The 21,813-nt window shown below is 39.2% G+C and overlaps 1 long non-coding RNA gene across 2 annotated transcripts in view; it reads left to right on the top strand.

Moving 5' to 3' along the window:
- The first annotated feature begins 16,712 nt into the window (after nt 1-16,712).
- Nucleotides 16,713-21,813, top strand: part of LOC144454965 (uncharacterized) — a 195,527-nt gene continuing 190,426 nt past the window's right edge. For both annotated transcript variants that reach the window (XR_013483528.1, XR_013483527.1), the window contains exon 1: nt 16,713-16,797. This is a non-coding gene — a long non-coding RNA (uncharacterized LOC144454965). The remainder of the gene's footprint in view (nt 16,798-21,813) is intronic.

Here is a 21,813-nt window from a genome sequence, read left to right on the forward strand (position 1 = left end):
AAGGAAAGCAATTATATTCAAATATAGCTCTTTCTCTCTTCTCTCTCTCTCTCTCTTTTTTTCTCTCTCTCTCTCTTTTTCTCTCTCTCTCCCTCTTCTCTCTCTTCTGTTCTTTTCTCTTCTATCTCTGTCTCTCTGTTTCTCTCTGTCTCTCCTCACTCTTGCTCTTGCTCTAAGTTAACAGACCGCAGGCCCTAGATAGTGGAGGGTCAATCTTCATGCCACAATTTAGACAAGAAGAGTAGACAGACCAGCAAATTTAACTTTCCAAATTTTCTTCAATATATTGAAAGGGTCTCAGTGTTTTTGATGGTGAGAGGTTTTTTATTCATTTGTTTATAGATACAGAAAAAGTAAAAACACAAAATTAGTACATCATTTCTATCAGGAATATAGCTATGCTTTAACTGTACATTTGTATATTTGTATATTTTTAATGGAAGACATTTTTTAGTCACCTAGTTTCTATAAGTGTTTGTATTCCTAAATTATATGGGCAGTTTCATTGAATATATATACATATACACACACATGTGTCATTGGATATATCACTGAATATTTATTGAATACACAAATATAATAGATAAATAGATATAGATACCTTTCTCTATATAATGTATATCTTAAAGTATTCTATAGATAATAGCTAGTATCTTCATCATCCCCAATGATCCAGTGGCTCCTAGATGGCTGTGTTGATATGGATACAATGGAACCATCTGTCAAGCCAGTCCTTAGAGCAGATTCTGATCCTCTGTGGGGGGAAGGGTTTCCTGCCTGTGTAGTGTGACCACATTGGAAAGAAATTCTGCTCCATTGTATTATATTAGAAGCTGGTAAACAACTTTCTCATTTTCATTTTTCACATAAAGTCATTGTTTGTTGAATACATTTGTCACCATTGAAATTCACTCTTTTCACCTCGGCCCTGTTGCTATGAGATGCAATTTACCCTAGAGCCCTGGCCTCTTAAAGAAAAGAAAAGGCAAATTCTTTCCAGAAAGTCACTCTAGCCACGTGAGCACTGTGCTTTTTTCTAATATTAACAAAAGCTCAGCTAAGGAATATAATGTGGCAGGTATTTCCCTACCAAAGTCATTTTCAGAATCACTAGGAGCTCATTGGCAAAAAAAGTCTGTCATATTGCTTGTTCTGAATGTGAACCCAAGAGAGTCTATGATAAAATTCAGTGCCAACGAGAACTTGAGAACTGAATTCTCTCAGTATCGGAATGGCCAGGCCAGAATCCCCTGCAGTAAGATACAGATGAAGCCAGTGATCATTGGGAGCCTTATAGAACCACATACAGTCAGAGCCCAGCTAAACCCCAGCTGAGAGACAATGTGGGCTAGTGGGGAGAGACCTGAGGCCAAGTGCTGCCTGTGGGCCATTTGCTTAACCTCTCAGTGCTCTAGGCAGCTCTCTAAACTCTAAGTTGCAAAGAAGCTGTTGACCTGCATTGGTAGAAGGAATTTCCTCACCTGGGAATTCCAGGCCCTATCCCTATGTGAAATCATATTTTTACGTGAAGACCTCCCCAGAAGGGACAATGGCTGCGAGTATTTGTTATATTCAGACTGTAAGTGATCTTGAGAATTCATATATTCCTATTTCCTGCTTCTAGGCAGAGCTCCATGTAAAGAGGGCCTGTGGTAGGCCAAATCATGAAGTTGACAGTTTGTCTCAAACTTACGTGCTGTTCTTTCCTCCTTCTCTGTCCTTCCTTGAGTCCTTATGGTGCCCACCCACATAGGCTTTTTCTGTCCTTGGGCAGTGCCCCATGCTCTGAACCTGTCTCTCTGCCCTTCTCTCAGTCCAAACTGAGGCTTTTCTAGTTGTTAACACTGAAAAGAAAGCTTTAAATTTGAATGAAGTCACATACACGCATCAGTGACTGACAGGGCTTCCCATAGGCCTTTCAGAGGTACTTCTGACTTGGATAGGGAGCAATGCCTTAAATGAAACACATAGGATTTACAGCCAATGGATCTGGGTTTGAATTCTGGTTCTATGTGATCTCGGACAAAAAACTTCCTCTCTCTGGGCCTCAGTTTCCTCCTTTGCAAAATGAGGGGTTTGGACTAGATCAGCTCTAAAGCCTAGAATCATGCAGTAGGGACAGGTGGTTGGAGAAAATGGGGGAAGGGCAAGGAAACCTTCCCCACACCCCACGGGCTGTACCACATAGGCAGCTGTCTTCTCCATCAGTGTGTAGGCTGTCCTTGTAATGAACTCATCCCAAACAAGGAAGATCTATATATAAAGCCCTCCCCAGGAGACTTCTCAGACTTCCTGGTTTAATCAAATTGACTGGCAGGACCTTTTCCTGCCTAACTGAAACCTCCATGTTACAGTTTAAGCTAATTTCCTCTTCTAGACCCAGTGGAAATCGAGAGCAGCCAGTTGCTCGTCTATGTATAAAAATCTTTCATGTACTGGAGGATTCTTATGAAATCTCCCTGCAGCCAACTGATCCTCAGGAAATGTCATGAAAGTGACTGAGGAAGCATAGGAACTAGCATAAAGGGTATTATAGCCTTTAATGTAGTAATCCTATAATGTCCATTTCATAGATTCCCCATTTAAGGTATTTAAATGCAGATTGGAAAACTTTCCCCTGCCTTTCCTCAGTCCACCACTCAAGCATGCCTTACTTAGGTCACCTTTGTAAGATTGCCAACAGATTTCTCAAGGTACTTGTGGATTTCTTCATTTGGATCAGAGATCTAGAGCTACAAGGGTCCCTCATTTTACAGATGACGAAACTGAGGCCCAGGAGGCTGTGATGTAAGTGGGATTTGAACCCAGCTTGTCAAGTATATATGCAGAAGGATAAATGTGAGCTATTTCCAGTCAGTTGTGTTATCGGGAGAGCTTGTTTATAATCCAGTGCAATCCATCTTCATTGCTAGAGTAAGGGTGGGGAGGTAGAAATCCAAACAGAGGGTCGAAAAGTATTGTTTTCACGTATGAAGGTCTCTTTATTCTTAGCAGAGAATCCCTGGGGCCAGATGTCCAACCTGTACCTGAATAGGAATCCCTTTTACAAGCACTTACTAGCTGTGTGACAATGGGTAAATTGCTTAAACTCTCTGAGCCTTAGTTTAAAAAAAAATCGTCAAATGGGAGTAATGATAGGTAGAGTAACCATTTTACTGTATTGCTGTGAGGATCAAACTGAATTAATAAATAGAAAAATGCTTTCTAAAGCGTCCAAACACCGGCTAAGCAATGATTGCTACATTCCCAATCAGCAATCCTCCAGCTCATGCTCCTCTTTCTGTCCTCCCTTTCACAGCTAACTTCCTAGAAAATGCATTTTCCTCCCGTGAAGAGGAACTTGGTGTTCCGTAAAGCAGCCCCTTCTACTTGTTAGGTAGCTCTAATTGTTCCTAGAAGTGTTTCCTTAGGTAGCAGGGCTAACTTGAGATGGCTGACTCTCCAAGAGCTGGGCCCCTCCTCCAGCTTCTCAGCTTCCCTGTAGAGCTTGGGGGTGTTCTCTTCTCCGCCATTGGCCTGGTGCTCTATGAACTGTGTTGTACTCCCCCCTACAATTTTAGGTGCCCAGTGACTAGTACCCTAGTTCCATTTAACTATTTAGCATCGGATTAGCTTTTACAAATGGCAATTCATGTCAAAGATATTGTAAGAAGAGACATACAACAATTTCCGTTAGCACCTCAGGAGCACAATCACCCTATACTACCTCAATCCCGAGGGATTAGGCTCATAGTTTATCTCAGTTCCCACACAACATTGGCCCCAACCGGTTCATTCATGTCCAAAGCTCACATCACTTCTGGCTTCTACTGAGAGGATATCCCAAAACTGTGCTCCCTGGAGTGTGGCTGCTAGTATGGATGCAGCACCAGGCCTGCATTCCTGAATTTCTGTTCCCCCAGATTCCCTCAGCTCATACTGTCAGAGACTGCTCTTTGCACCTAGGATGGTGAAATAACAAAGGAGTGAACATGTCAAAGACCCAGGCCCATTTTTTGAGGGGTCGGTATATCTTGAGAGGAGGAGGAAGTCCTAAGGCCATGCATGGTGTGAGGGAAGGAGTCACCTCTTTCTTCAGATATTAATTCTGCCCAAGCCCTAGCCAGTCGTGGCTCCAGCCCTTTTAAGGACACTGACAAGTGTGGCTACCTATGTAGCCAATGGAAAAAGGCCCCTCCCATCCACATGCTAAGCCAATGGCAGCATGTCTACACATGTGCCCATGGAGTCTTTTGGAATCCGGCAGCTCCCAGCCTCTCTACATGGAGATATGCCATCTCAGGTGATCTGGTCCTGTTCCTCTGCAAATTCTACTTATCATTCTTTTGGGCCCTCTGAAGCTTATGCCTTTGTAAATAGAGGTTAAATCTCTGAAGTCATTCAATATTCAAAAGATTTCAAAAACATTAGATGATGTAACCAAGGTTAGTGGAAGCACAATTCCACCCCAAATTTTCAAGCCCTTTCAAAGTTATTTTAACAGCATCCCTTTCTATGTCAGCAGTGACTGGACCCATTAATCCCTATCTTGTCTGTTCATTAAAGCAAGTCCTATAGGCCCCTTTGCTTGGCAAAAGTTCATATCAGCTTTCAGCATGCTTCAAAAGCACAAAACCCCATTTCTCTGACAATTGCCTGTAATTTAGACTGATTGCCCTCTAATTACTCTGAATTAATGAAGTGTTGGCTCCATTACTATTTCCAAAGTTCAGCAACAGAGAGGGAAGGTAGTTGGATTGGACTCCCCCCTTTTCATGAGCTCCTCCTCTCCTATTAATCAATCCTGTCTTTGCTTAGTGCCCATTTCAGGCCAGATGTCAGGCTGCTTGGAGAAGAATGCTCTCTGCTTTCTTCCACGATGACCGTGTCTGGGAGGAAGGTGTCATGGCTGGCACCGAAGCACACCAATAGTTGTTTTGGAGGGAACAGTGGAGCCAGTAGCTAAGATTGGCGCTGGAAGTTCATTTTTTGAATTTTGATGAAGAGAAGAGAAATCCTGGACCCAGGAAACTTCTCTGTAGGGACCTGAGATTTTGATCAACCTGCAATCCATGCCTTCATCTAAGCCAATGATAAAAAATATTAGAATCTTTAAAAAAGTTGATTCCTGTGGTTTTCCCTTTTGCATCTCCTGGCTCACTCATTCCCTTTGATCTCTGTTCCCTTGAGCCTCTGAGGGCCACAGAGCTGAGGGGCAGGACAGTCCCTAGTAAATGGGCTGGGCTGTTTTGTCAGCCCTCAGTACAATTTGGGTTGGCCAGCAGTGGGCCATATGATGCTAAGGTCTAGTCTCTCTCCAGAATGCTCAGATTCTAGATGTGAGGCCATCATCATTTTTTATGACAAAGTTGAATTGCTTTCATTGGAATTTCCTCGTATTCTGGTGACTGGAATGTATTTATAGCTCTTGGGCCTCCTAGAGAACAAGCTACCCCTTTCTGGATGCACTAAAATGCACGTTCCAATTACCAATTCAAATCACATTCACAAAAAGAGAAAGCCTGGTTTCAGTGACAATTGTATGTGATTTCAAGCTCTTCCCAAAGAGCCATTTTGGAAATGTCAGTCCTATTTTCTTCAATGTCCTTTGCAGCCCCACTTAGAAAAGGAGCACAGCACCTCAGGTCCAGCTCTCAAAAGGCAAGATCTAAATAAAGATGAAGATGTGGGCAAGGAAGAATTTTAATAAAAATAGAAACAAAACCCCACTGAGACTATATTTCTTCAGCCTCCTGGAGCTTAGCAGCACCCACTGTGTCCCTGCATGGACCCTAATAAGCAAAAGGACTGGTGAACATTGTACATATTAGGAGGCGGGGCCACTTGGAGACTCTAACTGTGGTAGTGCAGCAGGGGGCTATTTTGATCATATGCTTAGCTTTGCATTTAAGGCCCTCTCCCAGCAGCCCTCAATCTACCTTCCTTTCCAGCCTTCTCTCTCATTCTACTTTAGCATCAATTCTCTGCTCTAGTCAAGTCCCTCAGACACGATCATAATCTGAGGCAGGTTCTTTTGTAGGTAGATAATATAAGTATTATTTGGTGATGTGTAATCTCCTTCCCGCCCCCCACACACAATTGACTGAATGTCCAAGCAGATTAAAGCAATGTATGTGTATAGGAGAAAAGGTTGTTTCTTGGAGTTACATGTAGCTTACCAGCTCTAGCTCAGCATCTACCTCTCTGCTGAACCTGGCATCAGTCACAGTTCAGAGAATCGGGGCCGGGGAGGTGGAATAAATGATCCTGCTCTATCAGATATGATGGTCATTTGAAGTGATAATGTTTACATTTAGATTGCACTCGGCAGTGAATAGAATTAGAAAACCGCAAGCTGGGAGGCATCCTTGAGACTAGCAAGGCAGCCCAAGAAAGAAAATCAGATGCCTCACCTGGAGCCAGGAAGACCCAGCTTCTCATCCTGTCCCTAATATCCCTCTGGCTATGGGGCCTGGACAAATCACTGAGCCTTGGCTTTGCCCTCTAGAAAACAAGGACGAGAATGCTATTGTTGGCAACCTCTTTGGGCTATTTGAGGCTCAAACAGGTTAATGCACTTTGCAAATTTTAAAGCACTATGTAAATTTCAGTTATTATTGTTTTACAGGCAAGGAAACTGAGGTCCAGAATTGTTAAAGGGCTTGCCCCAGGTCACCTTCGTTGTATGCACCAGAGGTAGGTTTCAAAATGAGGTTCTCTGCCTCAGAAGTCAATGTTCTTACCACTGTACCGAGTTGCCTATTATAACACATCATATAAAGGATTTTTGTTTTTTAAATCTAGAACAGGGATTGCATTGGAACCTCCCAGGGGGCCACTCCCTCTACCTAGGCAGAGAAGCAACTGCTTTAGAAGTTCTTTTCATAGAGATATTCCTGGAGTATTTCGAGGTTAAATGACCTACCCAGGGTCACGTAGCAAGTATACAGCAGAGGTAGAAAATGAGGCTTGCTCTCATGGAGGGAGATAATATAAAAGTATGAATCTGTATTCACATATGTGAAAACTGAAGATCAGAGGAGTCAAGTTGGGACCATTTGTGTTTTTCCCTAGCTGCACGTGCAAATACCTCTTCTTCCCTTGCCTCAGCTAAAAGTATCTTTTACTGACTTTGTCTGTACTATGTATTTTCTTGTATAAATATGGTTTCATTCAACAGAATGTGAATTTCAGGAGAAGGAATGTTTCATTCATCCCTTTGTATCCCCAGTGCCTAGCCCAGTAGCTAGCTAATGGTAGAAATTTAATGAATGCTCCTTGATTGGTTTACCCCAGGATATAGAGCCTGGCAGAGCTAGGAGGACTCCAACCCAGTATTAGTTCTTTTACTACATCTCATTGTCTTTTCCTGAAAAGACCATGTGAATTGTATCTCTGAATTCTATTCCTGTCTCAGAAATTCTTTGGTTTCTTTTCTTTGTAATTCCTCTTAAGGAATCTGGAGGAAATACCATCTCTTCATTTATTTATTTATTTATTTAAAAAAGTTATTGAGTGCTTATACATGCCAGATCAGTGCTCTGAGAGCATCAGAATTTGATCATGATTTTAAAACATTCTGAGCATAGAATGCATCTTTTGGGAGTAGCAAAGCTCCTATGCTGTAGCCTGTAAACGAAATGCTTCAGTTCTGTCTTGTCTGTCCTTCCCAGGTACAAGTAGCCAAACTGCTAGAAACAAAATTCAATAGCACACACAATGGGAACCAAGCACATGAATATATACAGACAACCTGAAAGGCATAAAATGAATGGCCAATTTGTGAAACTGTCACTGGATCCTGTGAAGGAGGAGCTAAATTTAGGGAACTGCTAACTTTAAATTCTAGCAAGGAGTGAAATGTAATCTGCTTCAGCATTATATATGAGGCACAAAAGCATAGCAGAATGATTTTCTCTATAATCGTCATCTTTTTATAAATTGCTTCCCTGGTTCTGCTCACTTGGCTCTGTATCAATTCATAAAGGTCTTCCCAGTTTCCTCTGAACTGTCCATTTCATAATTTTTTATGGCACAATAATATTCCATGACACTCTTATGCTACAATTTATTTAGTCATTCTCCAATAGGAAGAACTAAAGTCCTTTAGTTTCCAATTGTTGGAAAAGAGTTGTTATAAAGATTTTTTGTACATATATGTACCTTTCCACTTTTTTTATTTCATTGGGGACATATACCTAGTAGTGGTATAACTGTGTCAAAGGGTATGCATGGTTTAGTAACATTTTGAGCATAGTTCCAAATTGCTTTCCAAGAATGGCTGGGTCAATTCATAGCTTCACCAACAATGCAGTGTTTTCCTACAGACTCTTCAACATTTGTCATTTTCCTCTTTTGTCATTTTGTCATAGGTAGATTTCAGTTGTATTTGTCTAATTGTTAGTGGTGTAGAGCATTTCCCCCCATATGCTTGTTGAGAGCTTGGACTGGACACAGTGTCACTGTCCATAGGGAATCCTCCTTGGGTTCTTCTCCATCACAGTGGTGGATACCTTTGGGGAGCATACATTTTCCTTCTCCTTGTTTTACGCCCCACCTACTGTTTGCTATCAGAAGCTCATTAGACGTGGTTATTTCTGTTATTCCATCTTCCAAGAAATCTTGAATGATACTGCTATATGGATGGCAGTCACATGACATTGATGTATGGATGAGAGATGTCCCCTCCCCTATTTTTTTTTAAATTTAAAATTTTTTTATTTTTTCCATATGCTTTTGACTTGAAATTTTTTCTCCCTTTTCCTCCCCCCCCCACCCTCCCCAAGACTGCGCACAATCTGATATAGGCTTTACATTTACATACCCATTAAACATATTTTCACATTAGTGAAGTTGTCAGTAAAAATTAAAACCAATAGGAGGAACCATCAGAAAGATAAAACAAAACTCAACAGAAGGTAAAAATAAGCGATAGCAATTCGACTTCCATAGTTCTTTCTTTGGATGTGGACAGCATTTTCCATCCTGAGGCCTCTGGAAATGTCTTAGATCCTCATAATGCTGAGAAAGGTTCAGTTTAACAATCTTAGTCATTGCATAACATGGCTGTTATTGTGTACAAAGTCCTTTTGGTTCTGCTCACTTCACTCAGAATCAGACCATATAAGTCTTCCCAGGTTTTTCTGAAGTCAGTCTGTTCATCATTTCTTATAGCACAATAGTATTCCATTACATTCATATACCACAACTTGCTCAGCCATTCCCCAATGGATGGGCATCCTCTCAATTTCCAATTCTTTGCCACCACAAAAAGAGCTGCTATGTATATTTTTGTATATGTGGGTCCTTTTCCCATTTGTTTGATCTCTTTGGGATATAGCCCTAGAAGTGCTATTGCTGGATCAAAGGGTATGCACATTTTTGTAGCCCTTTGGGCATAGTTCCAAATTGTTCTCCAAAATGGTTGGATCATTTCACAACTCCACCAACAATGTATTAGTGTTCCAATTTTCCCACATCCTCTCCAACATTTATCATTTTCCTGTTTTGTTGTGTTGGCCAATCTGATAGGTGTGATGTGGTACCTCAGAGTTGTTTTGATTTGCATTTCTCTAATCAATAATGATTTAGAGCATTTTTTCATATGACTATAGATGGCTTTAATTTCTTCATCTGAGAACTGTCTGTTCATATCCTTTGACCATTTATCAATTGGGGAATGGCTTGTGTTCTTATAAATTTGTCTTAATTCTCTATATATTTTAGAAATGAGGCCTTTATCAGAAGACTGGTTGTAAAAATTCTTTCCCAATTTTCTACCTTCCTTCTAATCTTAGTTGCATTGGCTTTGTTTGTGCAAAAACTTTTCAATTTAATGTAATCAAAATGATCCATTTTGCTTTTCATAATGTTCTCTATCTCCTGTTTGGTCATGAATTCTTCTGTTCTCCATAGATCTGATAGGTAAACTATTCCTTGTTCTCCCAGTTTACTTATGGTATCAGCCTTTATATCTAAGTCATGAACCCATTTTGACTTTATTTTGGTATATGGTGTGAGATTTGGTCTATGCCTAGTTTCTGCCATACTCTTTTCCAGTTTTCCCAGCAGTTTTTTTCAAAGAGTGGGTTCTTATCCCAGAAGCTGGGGTCTTTGGGTTTATCAAATAATAGATTACTATAGTCATTGACTACTGTGTCTTGCATATTTAACCTATTCCACTGATCCACCTCCCTATTTCTTAGCCAGTACCAAGCAGTATTGATGATTGCTGCTTTATACTACAATTTAAGATCTGGAATGGCTAGGCCACCTTCCCCTGCATTTCTTTTCATTAGTTCCTTTGATATTCTGGACCTTTTGTTCTTCTAAATGAATCTTGTTATTATTTTTTCTAACTCTATAAAATAATTTTTTGGTAGTTTGATTGGTATGGCACTGAATAAGTAAATTAGCTTAGGTAGGATTGTCATTTTTATTATATTAGCTTGGCCTACCCATGAGCAACTGATGTTTTCCCAATTATTTAGATCTGATTTTATTTGTGTGAAAAGTGTTTTGTAATTGTGTTCACAGAGTTCCTGGGTTTGTTTCGTCCCCTCCCCTATTTTCAAAGGAGAACAGCCTGCAGTTCTGATAGGTGAAGGAACTTGCCCAGGGTTACACAATTAGTAAGTGTTAGGGACAGAAACTCACCTAACTTCCATGGCACTATGCTTCTTCCCTGCCAGCTGTCTTTTCAGGATGAAAATGCCTCCTTGATTCCTGCTTTCTCCAAGAGTCTAACAGGTGGCCCAGCACCTAAGAGCGGTGCCACCTCTAACTATTTTTTAAATTATTTTATTCATTTTTAGTTTTCAACATTCACTTCCACAATATTTTGAGTCCCAAATTTTCTCCCCATCTCTCTCCTCCCCCTACCCCAAGATGGTGTGCATTCTGAATACCCATTCCCCCAGTCTGCCCTCCCTTCTATCACCTCCCTTTCTCTTATCTCCTTTCCCTTCTATTTTTCTGTATGGCAGGATAGATTTCTCTACCCCTTTGCCTGTGTATCTTATTTCCCAGTCACATGTGAAAACAATTTTTAACATTTGTTTTTAAAACTTTGGGTTCCAAATTTTCTCCCTTCCTCCCTCCCCACCCACCCTCATTGAGAAGGCAAACAACTCGATACAAGTTATACATGTGTAGTCATGCAAAACACTTCTATAATAGTCATGTTGTGAAAGACTAACTGTATTTCCCTCCATCCTATTCTGCCCCCCACTTATTCTGTTCTCTCTTTTGACCCTGTCCCTCCTCAGAAGTATTTGCTTCTGATTACCCCCTCCTCTAATTTGCCATCCCTTCTATCATTCCCCCCTCTCTTATCCCCTTCCCTCCTATTTTCCTACAGGGTAAGATAGATTTCCATACCCAAATGAGAGTAAGATTCAATCATTTCCTCTCACTACCCCTTCCCTTCCACTATAAAGCTTTTTCTTGCCTTTTTTATGGGAGACAATTTACCCCGTTCTTCCTCTCTCTTTCTCCTCAGAATACATTCCTCTCTCACCCCTTAATTTTATTTTTTAGATATCCCTTCATATTCACCTTGTGCCTCAACTACCCCAATACTGAGAAAAGTCTCATGAGTTAAAAATATCACCTTTCCATGTAGAAATATAAACAGGTTAACTTTAATAAGCCCCTTATGATTTCTCTTTCCTGTTTACCTTTTTATGCTTCTCTTGATTCTTGTATTTGAAAGTCAAATTTTCTAGTCAGCTCTGGTATTTTCATCAAGAATACTTGAAAGTCTTCTGTTTCATTGAATATCTTTTTTCTCCCCTGAAGGATTATACTCAGTTTTGCTGGGTAGGTGATTCTTGATTTTAATGCTAGCTCCTTAAACCTACGGAATATGATGTTCTAAGCCCTCCAGTCCCTTAATGTAGAAGCTACTAAATATTGTATTATCCTGATTGTGTTTCCACAGTACTTGAATTTTTTCTTTCTGGCAGCTTGTAATATTTTCTCCTTGACCTGGGAACTCTGGAATTTGGCTATAATATTCCTAGGAGTTTTCCTTTGGGGATCTCTTTCAGGAGGTGATCAGTGGATTCTTTCAATTTCTATTTTATGCTCTGGTTCTAGAATATCAGGGCAGTTTTCCTTGATAATATCTTGGAAGATGATGTCTAGGCTCTTTTTTTGATCATGGCTTTCAAGTAGTCCAACAATTTTTAAATTCTCTCTCCTGGATCTGTTTTCCAAGTCAGTTGTTTTCCAGTGAGATATTTCACATTGTCTTCTGTGTTTTTCATTCTTTTGGTCTTGTTTTATAATTTCTTGATTTCTCATAAAGTCATTAGCTTCCATTTGCTCCATTCTAATTTTTAAGGAATTATTTTCTTCAGTGAGCTTTTGGACCTCCTTTTCTTTTTGGCCCGTTCTACTTTTTAAGGCATTCTTCTCTTCATTGGCTTTTTGGACCTCTTTTGCCATTTGGGTTAGTCTAATTTTTTTTTTTTTTGTTGGTGAGGCAATTGGGGTTAAGTGACTTGCCCAGGGTCACAGCAGCTAGTAAGTATCATGTGTCTGAGGTCACATTTGAACTCAGGTCCTCCTGACTCCAGAGCTGGTGCTCTATCCACTGCGCCACCTTAGTCTATTTTTTAAGGTATTATTTTCTTCAGCATCTTTTGGGTCTCTTTTAGCAAGCTGTTGACTTGTTTTTCATGATTTTCTTGCATCACTCTCATTTCTCTTCCCAATTTTTCCTCTATTTCTCTTGACTTTCAAAATCCTTTTTGAGCTCTTCCATGGCCTGAAACCAGTTCATATTTTTATTGGAGGCTTTGGCTGTAGGAGCTTCGTCTTTGTTGTCTTCTTCTGGTTTTATGTTTTGATCTTCTTTGTCACCAAAGTAAGATTCTATAATCTGAGGTTTTTTTCCACTGCCTGCTAATGTTCCCAGCCAATTACTTGACTTTTTGCCTTTTTGTTAAGGTAGAACTGTGCTTCCAGTGTGGAGGGTATACTGTCCCAAGCTTCAGGGGTTTTCAGAGATACTTCTAGGGACCTGAAAATTTTCAGCTCTTCCAAGGTGCTATGATCAAGGGCAAGGTGTTTACTCCTTTCCTGGCCTGTGCTGTGGTCTGGGAGTGACCATAAACACTCTTTTATGCCTTAAAACTGTGAGGAGTATTCCAGCTCCATTACCACAGGCCCCACCTCTTCAGTGCTCCTCCTGGCCCCCAGAGAGCCACCCAGGACTTTGACCCAGATCCAAGCATAGGCAAAGCAAGAGAATCCTACCTCAGTACCAGCAAAGAGATCCCTACAGTCCCCCTCTGATCAGGCACTCGATTCTCCCTCAGTCTGTGGGCAGAAAGCTCTAGGAGCTCTGGAAGCAACTGTTGCTACTGTGGGGCCCCCTACTCCCCACCCCCTCCCCACAGGCTGCGCTAGGGCTAGCTCCTCTCTCACCCAGGTCCAGCAGACTTTTCCTACTGACCTTCCAAGTTGTCTTTGGCATTTGTGGGTTGAGAAGTCTGGAAACCACCACAGTTGCCTGTGATTCAGGCCCCTGAAGCCTGGGGTTTGCTGGGGGACCATCTTTGCCTATGCGCCCATGCTAAATTGCATTTCTCTTCCAGCCTGGCACAACAGACCTTTCCTATCAACAATCCAGGTTGTCTTAGGCTGGAAATTTGTTTCACTCTGTCTTGTTGTCAGCTCTGCTGCAGTAGAATTTGTTTAGAGTCATTTTTTACAAGTATTTGAAGGGGTTTGGCGGAGGGCTTAAGAAAGTCACTGCTTTTACTCTGCCATCTTGGCTCTGCCCCCCCCCCCCAATTAATAAAGGTAAGGGATTCTTAACTTTTTTGTATAATGGACCACCTTGGAAGTCTGTTGAAGCCTTTGTATGTCTTCTCAGAATGTTTTAAATGCGTAAGATAAAACATACAGCATTACAAAGGAAACCAATTATGTTGAAATATTTATCAAAGTTTCTTTTTTAAAGTTTGTGGACCTCAGGTAAAGAACCCTACAGCTGATGGAGGTGACCAGTCTCCAGACTGAAGATACCCATCAAGTAAAAGATGTAACCCCCCCCAACCTTTATCCCTAGCTCAAAGAAATGGGAATCAATAAGCTTAGAGAAGACTGAATTTATAATTCCCTCATCCCTGTTATTCATCTCCAAGCTCCTAATTATCATTAATGGCATAACTGCTTTCACTACTTCATTTGCTTTCAATTCCTCTTTCTCTTTGCCCCTCACAATCAATCCGTGAGAAACTCTTATAGATTCTTCCACTGTCATGTCTTGAATCTATCCCTTATCACAGCCACTGCTGAAGCCCCTTATTTCAGAAACTCGATTATTACTGTAGCCTCCTAGATGATGCTGTCTGCTTTCCATTTCTGCCTGTTCCCACAAATTGGGTTTTCATCAGATCATTCTCTTCGTCAAAAGTTACAATGAATTACTATTGTATGATAAATCACATTATGGCTAGAATGATGGCCTTAATCTAATATGATGAAATTTAATAGGAATGAACATAAAATCCTGGAGTTGGGTTAAAAATGCATCATCACCAATAGAGGATGGGGGAGATATGGTTAGGCAACAGTTCATCTGAAAAAGATCTGACTGTTTTCATGATCTGTAGGCTCAGTATGGGTCAACAGTGTGATGTGGCAGGCAAACCAGTTCCTGGGATCTTTGGCTGCCTTAAGAGAGGCATTGTGCTTATGACCAGGGAGGTAAATAGCTCATGGTACTCTTTCTTGGTCAAGCCACATCTGGAGCGTGGTGTTCAGTTTTGGGTGTCATATTTTAGGAAGATTATTGGCAAGCCATAGAGTATCCAGAGGAGGATGTGGGAAGACCTTGAGACCATGCTATGCCAGAATTGGTTGAAGGAATTGATGAAAAATATGATCTCATCTTTGAGAGGAACTTCATGGTTGTCTTTGATTATTTCAGAGGCTCTCATCTAGAAGAGATTCGACTTATTCTTCTTAGCCCTGAAGGGGAAAATGGGCAGAAGTTTGCATAGAGGCATGGTTAGGCTCAAAGTATGGAAAACCTTCCTAATAATTAGAGAAATCTCAAAATGAAATGGACTGCTTTGGGAATTAATGGGCTTCGTTTCTTTAGAGGTTCAAATGAAGGCCAGACGACCAGTTGTTGGTGATGTAAATGGGATTTCTGTCCAAGTATGTCTGACCCTAGATGTCATTTGACATCCTTTCCTACTCTGAAAACCATTTCCTTCACCTCCTTTAAGACTCAGATAAAAATTCATATCTTCCTGTAAGTCATCCCCCACCCTAATACCTTCCATATTTTTGTACTTTTTATGTATTAATTTGTAACTTTTCTTAAGCTACTTTCTTATAGGGTTGTTCTTTCTCCTCAATTAGATTATTGTCTCTTTGAAGGCAAGAAACATGTATCACAGTAATTTTTAATACTATTCTCTTAGCTCCCAGTACAGTAGGTGCCCAATATTCATTGCTCTCTGACTTAGAAGTGTATGGATGGGGTCAGTTAGGTGGTGCAGTGGATAGAGCACTGGCCCTGGAGGCAGGAGGACCTGAGTTCAAATGTGGCCTCAGACATTTGATACTTACTAGCTGTGTGACCATGGTCAAGTTACTTAACCCCAATTGCCTCACCAAAACAACAACAAAAACAACAACAAAAAAGAAGTGTATGAATGACTCTTAAATAGACAGCCACTATATCTTCTCCATTTCTAATAAAGATTTTTTAAAAAAGGAAATAAGATAATAGCAAAGGAACAAGTTCTGAGAGTAAGAGTTTACAAATGCCAAAGATCTCTAAGAGAAATTATGGAATCTCCTCTCAGCACTTTCTTTAAAAAAATAAATGTTTATTGATAGCTTTTGTTTTTTACATCATCAGAATTTCTCAGTATTTTTCCCTATCACAGAAAGCTATCCCATATAGTAACCTTTTTAAAGAGGAAAAGAATAAAGAAAACGAGGAGAAAACCATCAAAGCAGCCAACACAATGAAACAGTATGTAAATATATGCAATATGCCCCCCTTCATGGAATTCCCATCTCTGTAAGGAAGTGGCGTTGGGTATCTTCTCATTTCTCTTCTTTAGGACCACGCTTGTTCTTTGTAATTTTGCAGCATTCACTTTTGATTGTATTGTGGTTGTTCTTTTGATTAATATTGTTATGTGTTTTCTTGGCTCTGCTTACTTCATTCTATATCATACTGTGTCATTCTTTCTGTATTTTTACATCAGTAATATTTCATTACATCTATGTGTCACAATTAGTTTAGCCTTTCCCCAGTTGATGGGCACCTACTAGGTTTAAAATTCTTCGTTACCACAAAAAGTGCTACTCTAAACATTGTGGTGTACAATGGGATTTTGTTCATTCATTTCCTACACAATTGCACTCCTCTGGACTTTTCCATCGTGCCCTCTCAGCCGGTACTTTTCCTCCCCAACCTTCTTGCTTTTGGGGATTCTTTTTCTGTGTTGCCTTCCTCCATTAGGTTATAAGGTCCTTAAGGGCAGAGTTTGTCTTTCTTTTTCTTGTATTTCCATCACAGTATCTGGCACATAATATTTTTCAGCTGACTAATTTTCTTATCATTGACTTCCTCGTGGCATAAGCCTAGTAGTAAAATCTGTGAGTCAAAAGATAAAGATATTTTAATCACTTTATTTGCATGATTGCAAATTGCTTTGCAGATGGGTTGTACTGATTCAGAGCTCTCCCAACACTGTGCTGGTGTGCCTATCTTCCTATACCCCCTCCAACACTGACCATTCCCATCTTTTGCCACTTTGCCTATTTGCTGGTTGTGAGGTAAAATATCAGTGTTGTTTTGGTTTGCCTTTCTCTTATTCTCAGTGATTTGGAGCCTTCTTTCATAGGGTTGTTAAATGTTTGCAATTCTTTTGAGAACTGTTTGTTCATATAATTTGGCCACCTATTTAGTGGAAAATGGCTTTTGGTTACATACATATATATGTATATGTGTGGTGTGTGTGTGTGTGTGTGTACGTATATATGCATATATATGTCTTAATTTTCTATATATCTTGGAAACTTGAGAAATTTGATAAAAATATATTTCTCACATTTGACCACTTGCCTTTTTATCGTAGATGCATAATTTTGAATATGTATAGAAGCCTTTCAGTTTCATATAATCAGTTAATGTTTATCTATTGTAATTGCCTCTATCTCTTATTTGGCAAAAACCACATTTCCTAATCATCGCTGTAAAAGGTATATGGTCTACTTCTCTTCTAAATTTTTATGATATGATCTTTAATATTCATGCCATGTATCCATTTGGGATTTGTTGTGAGGTAGGGCAGAGGCTGCTGGTCTAAGCTTAATTTCTACTAGATTGCTTTCCAATTTTCCCAGTAGTTTTTATCAAATAGGGAAATCTTTGTTTTCCAGTTAATCGAGTACTGTGCTATTGTTGCAATGTTTCTGATTCTTCCTTGCCTGGTCTGTTCCATTGATCTATTTCTCTATATTTTAAAGCCAATACCAAATGTTTTCTTATGAATGCTGCATTATAATATAGTTTGAGATCTAGAAGTGCTATTCCCCCTTCATCTCTGTCCCTTTTCATGACTTCCACTGATTTTTTTTTAGTTATATAAAGCACCCTCTTGATAGTTTGATTTACATAGTATTGAAACTAAATTAGCTTTGGTACTATTGTCATTTTATGACATTGGCCCAGCCCAAACATGAATAATGAATATTCCTTCAGGACAGTAAGTAGAGTAAATAAATATTTATTAAACACCCACTGTGCAAAGTTATGCTAGAGGCCTGGACTTGGAGTTAAGACAAGCCAAAGTCAAATCCTACTTCAGACACTTAATAGTTCTGTGGCCTGATCAAGTTACTTAACCTCTCTGTGATTCAATTTCCTCTGTGGTAAAGTGGGGATAATATTAGCACCTACTTCTTATGTTGTTGTGAGGAGCAAATGAGATAACATATGTAAAGCACTTTCCAAACCTGTAAATGCTATGTAAAAGCTATCTGTTATTACTTATATTATTACAAAGGAAGTATGGTAGGGTGCTTTCTTAATTTTTGAGAATTATTTGTGTAGTATGGGTATGAATCATTTTTTTAAAAAGTAATAGAATTCTCCTGTGAATCCATCAGAACAAGGATATTTTTCCTTTCATAATTCCTTTACGACAGTCTTCATTTCGTTTTCTTAGGTTGGATTATTTTAGAATGACCTTTGGTCTTCAGAAAATCTGACTATTTACATTTGTGAAGTGATTCCTCTATTTCTTTTCTGTTCTTAGTTTTGTTAGCATCTAACTGTCTCTAGTAGGTTCTGATATTTCTCTTTATTTCTTCTGTTGTTCTCTCTCTCTCTCTCTCTCTCTCTCTCTCTCTCTCTCTTTCATTTCACTTTGTACATTTGCTGTTTTGTTGATTTGATTTTCTGCCCCCTTCTTGTTAGTCAGGTTGTATCAAGGTTTATCAATTTCATTAGTTATTGTGAAAAATCAGCTTTTAGTTTTATCATATATATACATATATAATATATGTGTGTTTCCAGTTATCTATTTCTTGTCTAATTTTCAATATCTCCTCTTTTTTGCTCGTTTTATATTTATTGGTTTTCTAATTTTTAAAATACATATTCAATTCATTAATCTTCTCCTTTTCTATTTTGTTAATATATATATTTTAGGGTTATAATTTCCCCCCTAAGGACTGCTTTAGCTATATCCCAGATATTTTGGTATGTCATTTCATCATTATAATTTTCCTTCACATAATTATTGTTTCTATGATTTGGTCTTGGACCCACTAATTACTTAGGGTTTCATTGTTAAGTGTCTGTTTGGGTCTACATGTTTCTATTCAGGGTATGTAAAGGATGTGTTTACTATTTCTTCCTTTTTACATTTATTTGCAATATCTGTGCCCAATCTGTTACTCTTGCTTTATTGGATTATTTAATTTATTTACATTTAAAGTTATGAGAGTTAGGCTTATATTTTCCTTCATGTATCTTTAATAATGTTTTTTATTAGAATTTTTCTGTTCTTCTTATTCTTTAAAGACAGTACTTTGTCTCCATTTATTTTTGCTTAATCTATATTAAGACAATTCTATTCCCAGAGACTGTCTTCTTCTTCCCCCCCCCCACCTATTTCTCACCCTTTTTCTGAATTTTGGTATTAAAATAAATTAAATGTTATTTTTTCAATCAATGAAATCCACTTTTTACCACCACTTTACCACCTCCCCCGTGAGAAAGGGGAAAAAAACTGTTATAAACATATAAAGTAAAACAAATTCACATATTAGCCAAGTTTAAAAAATTTATTTGTCTCAGTCTCCATTCTGAGTCCATCACCTCTCTAATGGGCTGGGTACCATGTTTCACCATAAGTCGTCTGGAGTCATGGTCAGACAGCTAGGTGATGCAATAGAGAGAGCGCTGGGCTGAGAGTCAGGAAGACCTTAATTCAAATTTGGCCTCAGACTCTCACCAGCTGGGTGATCCTGAGCAACTCATTTAACCTCTGTATGTCTTAGATTCCTCAATTGTAAAATGGGGATAATAACAGAACCTATCTCACAGGGTTGTTGTGAGGCTCAAATGAAATAATATTTATTAAGTACTTATCACAGTATCTGGCACATAGTATACACTTAATAAATGTTTATTCCCTTCACTTCCCCCTTGATCAGAGTTCTTAAGTCTTTCAGAGTTGTTTGTCTTTACAATATTGTTGTTACTGTGTAAATTGTTCTCTTTGTCGTGCTCACTTCACTCTGCTTCCATTCATTCAAGTTTTCCTGGGTTTCTCTAGAACCATTACCTTCTTTGCTCTTTATGGCACAATAGCATGCCATTGCATTCATATAGCTGATCTTCTTCCACCATTCCCCACTTGATAGGCTCTGCAAAAAGAGCTGAAATAAATATTTCAGTCATATGGGTCCTTTTCCTATTTCTTTCATCTCTTTTGGGCATAGATCTAGTAGCAGATTACAGGTTCAAGGGATATGCACAGTTGGATAGCTTTTGGGTCATAGTTCCTGATTGCTTTCCAGAATGATCAGACCTATTCACAGTTCCACCAATAATGCATTAATCTGTCTGTTTTCCTACAACCCCTCCAACATTTGTCATTTTCTTTCTGTCAATTTTACCAATCTTATGGATATGAGGTAGAAAATCAGAGTTATTTTCATTTGCATTTCTTTATTAGCGATATAGAATATTTCTGCATGTGGCTATTGATAGCTTAGATGTCTTCCTCTGAAAACCACCTGTTCATATCTTTTGACCACTTAACCATTAGGGAATGGCTCTTATTCTTATAAATTAGAATCAGTTCTTTCTATATCTTACAAATGAAACCTTTTATCAGAGATTCTTTCTACAAACATTTCCCCCTCATTTACCTGCTTCTCTTCTGATTTTAGCTAGATTGGTTTTGTTTGTATAAACCATTTTTAATTTTATGTAATAAAAATTGTCCATTTCATATTCTGTGAGCTCTGTATCTCTGTGTAAGGAGAGGAGGTCGTCCTTGTGTATGGCTCAAAGGGAGGCAGAACAGATATCTTTAGCCTCTTCTTCCCCCACCCTTCTCCAAGGGAGACTTTTATTCCTACCAGGAAGGGAAGCAGGAGGTTGGGACTGGAGGCCACCACTCTGCTCTCCTCAGAGAGAGAAAGATGGGTATTAGGTTAGAAAATACCTATCTGCTCCCTTAAATATTGTTCATCTAGGGGATATGAACAGGTTCCATCTAACTTTTTATCACTGTCATTTTGGGCAGAAAGTGGGAGCCACATGCTCTATATTAAAGGCCTGACCCCTTCCTTACCTAATACCAGTTCTACAGTGAACACACATAGAAATAGCAAAGAAACCCATTTATCCAATAGAAATCAGAGAAAGTATATACAGGAGAATATGTACCTCCCAGTACAGAATGGAGGAGCCCTCCCATTGGGATGGAAATAGCTCAGCTCAGCCAAGAGAGAGTGTCCTGAATCTCACCCAAGGGGAAAGTCCCTGAAGTCTAGTGTAGTAAGCTGGGAATAGGGACATGATGGAGACTGTCAGTTCATCTAGTATTTTCTCAGAGTCTTTCCCTTCAGCAACCTGAAGTGGAGTTGGCTTCTTCCATATTCTCTTTTGAAGCTGGAAGCCTACTAGGTGCTCAAAGAAGACTTGCACTTGTAGAATCTCCAAAGGGAGATTCCCACTTGAAAAGTGCTCAAAGGAGTACTGCTGAGAACTGAAGCTCTCTGTCTTTCACCAACTCTGCCCTGCCCTTCATGCAGGGCAGGGCAGGGCATTTATCTCCACCAATAAGGAGAGAGTCCTATGCCAATGAACCTCCACAGATCTGATGGACAGTTTCTTCCTTGTTCCTCTAATTCGTATCACCCTTTATATGTAAGTCATATACACATTTGGAGCTTACTTTGGTATTTAGTATAGATGTTGGTCTATACCAACATTCTGCCAGACTGTTTCTAGTTTTCCCAAGAAGTTTTGTATAATAGTGAGTTTTTGCCCCAATAGCCGGTATCTTTGGGTTTATCAAACACTAAGTTAGTGTTTTTATATGTTTCTGTACCTACTCTGTTCCACTGACCAACTTCTTTATTTCTTAACCAGTAACAAATTGTCTTGATGATTACAACTTTGTAGTATAATTTGTGATCTCATACTGTTAGGCCCCCTTCATTCCCACTTTATTTTTCATTATTTTTTTGACCTTTTATTGAAATTCTTGACCTTTTATTCTTCCAGATAAATTTGTTATTATTTTGTTATGACCTATTATTACTTTT

Source organism: Phascolarctos cinereus, unplaced genomic scaffold, assembly GCF_003287225.1.
Source record: "Phascolarctos cinereus isolate Bilbo 61053 unplaced genomic scaffold, phaCin_HiC Scaffold_8;HRSCAF=390, whole genome shotgun sequence".
In the NCBI taxonomy this organism is placed as follows: Eukaryota; Metazoa; Chordata; class Mammalia; order Diprotodontia; family Phascolarctidae; genus Phascolarctos; species Phascolarctos cinereus.